This window comes from Haemaphysalis longicornis, unplaced genomic scaffold (genome assembly GCF_048455015.1).
Source record: "Haemaphysalis longicornis isolate Haplotype H1 unplaced genomic scaffold, Haemaphysalis longicornis Haplotype H1 scaffold_2, whole genome shotgun sequence".
Classification (NCBI taxonomy): Eukaryota; Metazoa; Arthropoda; class Arachnida; order Ixodida; family Ixodidae; genus Haemaphysalis; species Haemaphysalis longicornis.
Genome location: NW_027526295.1, coordinates 270,254,856 through 270,259,967, shown reverse-complemented (window position 1 = coordinate 270,259,967; position 5,112 = coordinate 270,254,856). Strand labels below are relative to the sequence as shown.

The window sequence follows — 5,112 nt, the reverse complement described above, 5'->3', positions numbered from 1 at the left end:
TGTTCAGTTCCCCACGGGGAGAGCTTCACAATATTCCTCCCAGACTGCGCACTGGGTCAAGAAAAATGAAGGATGCTCACACTAACGCCGAATACTTGAAGGTAGTGAAGCTGCTAGCAACCTTCATGACCATCACGGTGGTTTAAGTCCCCGATTTGACATTACGATTTGCTAAACAGCGTCACTGTTAAAAACATCACATCATTGTGAAACAGTGCTCTCTCCCTATCTGTGCGCCCTTAGCGATAAAAGCGGTTTTAATCACGGAAACCACACATTTCGCCGCAGGCTGTGAGGGGGACTTGAGGCATGGAAAGAAATTAAGAGGCTCGTTACACGAAATAAACAACCTGAGTTTGCGAGACCGTATACTTTCTCGCGTTTCCAGCGTCTTGTTTACCCTTATTCAATTATTGTTTATCTTATTGTTTATATTATTGCTATTATAAGTATTTCACTTCTTTTTATTCCGTTTAAGACCGACACTATTCAAGTGGTTCAAGTGAGAAACGCCCGAAATCGCTGTTTATTTTGAATGCGTTCGTTAGGATCCGCCTTCCGGACACATGCTCGCTAATAAATTTGGAAGTCCTAACAGAGCGGAGAACCAGTTGAACTATACGGCACACGGTAGTCGAGCTGCGCATCTACGCCTGCGCATGCACGCGTAGATACGCATGTTGTGCAACTAGTTGTGCGCATGCGCCGGTGCGCCCACCGTACCGGCTTTCCGATTTGCACATCTATCTATCGGTTTAAAACAGTGGCATAGAGAAAGAAATACTGGTAAGAGTGGACACTCCCATAGAGCCCTGCGGCCGAATGAATGTACTGTAGTGTAGCGCACCGAGCGGACGGAGAGCCAAACTACTAACCATACTTTCGTACGTTCACTTTCGGTTTCGGTTTCGCAGACACCGATTTTGGCGGGTAGTTTGAAGGACTGGAAAGCGCTGCTCACAGCGACGGGCATCGGTACGGTATGCGGACGCTTTCATGCAATAATTAGTGTTTATTTGAATATATCATTATCAGGCTTAGTGCCCGTATGCTTTTACAAAAAAAAAACCTTTTTCTCAAAAAGTGAAATTGCAATTTACAGTACCACTCACACTTGGTTAAGAATTCTGTCGCGTGTTCACATGTTGCCGAGCCACATAAAAGAGACACACCATAAATGAAGAAATATTTATTGCATGGCACTAAACGGAACAAGTTCAAATTGTCATCATTCTTTGCAACACACATATAATAAACAGTGAGTAATACACAACAGAGACAATACACAGTAGTGAGAGGAAAATACGTTTCCAGGAATAAAAAAAAATGCACAAGTAAAGGTATCACAACCACACAAAGTTTTTCTCCACGGTAATTGAAAATGCAGAAAACCCAGAAACTCAGCCATCCACAGGTTTACTTGTATCTACGACACCCTCAGACTCTGTGCGCTGTTGCAGTCATACAAAAATATCAACCATAACATAATCTAGACACTCGGATACTTGCAACTGTTTACAACAACTATCTCCGCAGATAATTTTCTTAGTCTGGCAATTTCTCCAGTTAGGATGTGAAAGAAGGGAAAAACTTTGGCTTTGATGGCCTAGCTTATTTGACGAACGCTAATGAGATCTATTGGCTCAGGGCAACTTCAAATCAGTAGCAGTAATTGAACAGAAATCCCATTTATGTGGAGATGCACACGCAAAAGGTTAAGAGGAAAAAAATCAACTTCCTATTGGTTCCTTGCAAGGGTGCATTTTCCCAAGAAGCCGGGTTACCTTCCAAAAGCGTTGCCTTCCCAGTAAAGGCAAAGGGCCAGGCGGGGATATTTTAGGTACGTGCACGTAGTCAACCGACAGGTTCCAGGCTCGATTAAGGCACACAAATTCATGCCTTCCGCTGTCAATACGAACAGTCTAATATAAGAAACAGGGAAGCAGTATATGCTTCTCGTGTATGAGACAATGGTGGCACATTACAGAATCCCATAAGCATTTGACAACGTAGGTCCCAACATGGTTCTCTTCATCTAGGCCAGTCCGACAACAGGCAGCACGTATGGTGACAAACGACATTTAGCATGACCTCTTACCCTGGCAGTCTTCATAATGTAAAAGGGTTTTTGTGAATGTACTGTTTTCACAATATTACAACTAGCAGCAACAATAACTTGCGAGACTGTATACGCTGTTGTTAGTGGTTTTATGATTTGAGGCATGTCAGTGATAAAAAACCGTTTGTTCCTTGAGTCAACGATAGTCTTTTCAGTGGTCACGCCTTATTGAGTGCCGAGACTTGCGTTAGATTTTAGGTGCTAATGGCAAGATTCAATAGATGGAATACAGTTGCGGTATCCATCAGAAGCATCAATAAGGTAGCAAGAAGCATTGCAGGCAGTCATCAATACAACTGAATAACTCTGGGAGAACAGGCACGGCCACTTTTGTGAGTCCTGTGAGGGCACGAATTCATGAAGTGCTTGCACCATGTTTGGTATGACGAATGCAGCTGGCTGGTTGGCTCTGTCTTGAGGGCACCTGTAGACCTGCACAGGTGATAGGTGATATAGTACACAAACTGCTTGCAATGACAGATGATATGCGAATAGTCTGTAAATTTCACTGCAACTAGTATTCAAGTATTGCCTCCAGTGCATGCCACCTATTTAAAACACAAGTTCTCTTATTCTATTCAGCAATCATGCGGTCAAGCTATTAGCAACACTTAAAATATGGGTCTTTGTAATTTCGCAACACTGGTTAGGCACATTCTTAATGCAATTCACCTATTGTTTGGGTTAACAAGAATGATAACGCTGCTCACATAGCCTGAATCTATTTGTCTTTTTTTGTAAAATCAGGACGAAGAGCGAGAGCGAGCTGAACGTTAAACAAACTTGTTGCCCCACGGGCTCGCGAAAGAAACGCATCCCGAGAACGGGCACCTGGCGAAAGTATATTTGGGCGCTGTGTGAGCACCATGGCAAGCAGCAGTGAGCGTCGTACTGAGTACTACTGACCGCCAAAGGCCATGCCTTAAAAAGATATGACAGGAAACACACAGTTCCGACTGAATAGGTGCAATCTGCGCAATACGTGTTTAATGAAACTAGCCAAAATATGACGAGAGAAAATAGAGCAAACGCTTGAAAAAACGGCAAGTGTGGAACAGTTGTATGCAATGCCGGCGATACCGGAATTGATATACGATGTAGAACGAAGACCAAATTTGAAGGTTTCAATGCACTGCGCAATCACCCCGCCTCGAGCAAAGCTGTTATTTGCCGACGAAAGACGCGTACCGTACCTGGCGCGCCAAAGCGAAGCGACGAGCACGCGTTATCGGCGTCGGCGAGCGAGTTCGATTTGTAGGCAGGCAGCTTGGTATGCACCCATGTGTAAAACTTACGATGAGTGTACGGCTGCTGGTTATGCCCAGATAAGCCAAATTAATGCAGATACGGCTACTTCGCCGTGTACGTTAGCCCGGACGGCTTTGCAGCGCATCAAGGCCATAATAGCAGTAACAGTTGGCCAAGCTAGCAATGGCTAGCTAGTATAATACAACGCAGCCTGCGGCTCACGTAATTCAGTGCAGGGACAGCGCACAACGCCTACTTCACCTACGGACCGCCGGCCGGCCGGCCACTTCCGCAACTCACAGCCGTCGTTTGCGGCACGTAAACGCTACGTGCGACGACGGGCGCGTACTGCTGGCATCCCTCAGCGCTAGATAAAACGGCACAACCAGCCTAAAATACCATTACGTCCAGCTAAAAAATGGTGTCTTACGCCTTTCCGGGGCGTTTCCAAAGCGCTTATCTTAAAGACGCAGCACTAGCTATGCCTGATTCCCTGAGGTTACGCAGTGCTCGCACCGTTTGCAGTACAAGGAAAACGTAAATATGATACCCCACACCAGCACTTTAAAAAAGAAAGTCTCACCTTTCGTTCAGGATGCAAAACCGATGTCGCAAATAAAGCGCTAGGCGTTTCCTTCTCAACAACAGAGGTTAGCACGAGGCTGCTGAAACTCACGTGCAAACGCTGCCGCACAGAACAGGGAGGATTTTAGAGAAGCAAAGGTCTAGCTTTGCCTGTAGTGCCAGAAAAAGCGTAGTGGCGGCGTCGTGAACTACCCAGTACGCCCGCTTGATGGCGCTGTAAACACGGCTTTGTAAACATGGCGGATGCTTTTTGCACAGGCCGCTTGAGCTCCTTAATAACATGGCTGCCCTCGCACGGCGGCCGCCGGCTCGCTGCTCCACGGCCGGACTCGAGTCTCCTCCTCCCGCGCGCGAAAGGGGCGTCGAGTCCGGCCGTGGCTGCTCCTGCTGGCTCCTGGCTGGCACGCTGGCCGCGTGTTTACTTGCGCCGCGCTAGTGAAGTGATGTTACGCCAGGTGACCAGATGGCCTCGACTGGCACAGACCACAGTGAGCAGCAAGTGAGAACAAATCGTTTATTGACATCCGCAAGTTTACAGAGGCCAGGACATCATTTCATTTCGATCGCTGCAATTGTACGTCGCTTTCGTGACAACATTTTTTTTTGCCATAACAACTCGTTCACTTGCGCTAAGATTTCGAACGAAGGGCACAAATAAAGTATTGACGGCGACAACGGTTTCCTTTGCACCGTCTTTCTAGCGGAGTGCATAACACTCACCTTCTGTTGGAAGAATCGAATATTCTGGCCTCGACAGCTGCCTTCCGATGCGGAATTTCCCACATTTGTCATTCCACAAGCACTCAATTCCCGTGTTTTGCCAGTCCTCTCAACAACTGATGGACGCAAAAACACATAACAGCAATAACAGTCACGAAACCGGTGCTCCGCGCACATTGAAACGGTCGGCCGTTGCAGCGGTTTCAATTTGAATTGGCGGCTTTGTGGTTGCGAATTCAGAAACGAGGTGGTGCACCAGTCGGCTGTTCGTAAAAAGTTGCGTACATTTTTGCTCAACGGATGTTTGATGCGGAACTTGTTAATAGTATTTTTAAATAACACATTGTAAGCGAACTTTGTTGGCTCTTTGAGTCACGGAATGAATGTTTTGTATTCTATACGAAAAGTAACATTTTGCCTGCGCCGTCTGGTGGGCTTGA

At 46.4% G+C, this 5,112-nt stretch overlaps 1 long non-coding RNA gene across 1 annotated transcript; it reads right to left on the bottom strand.

The window, feature by feature from the left end:
• Window positions 1-1,173: 1,173 nt before the first annotated feature.
• Window positions 1,174-4,058, bottom strand: LOC144167786 (uncharacterized). The gene is made up of 2 exons (XR_013322115.1): window positions 3,951-4,058; window positions 1,174-2,551 (listed from the first exon to the last, which is right to left on the bottom strand). It is a non-coding gene; the product is annotated as an uncharacterized LOC144167786 (long non-coding RNA).
• Between the last annotated feature and the right edge of the window lie 1,054 nt (window positions 4,059-5,112).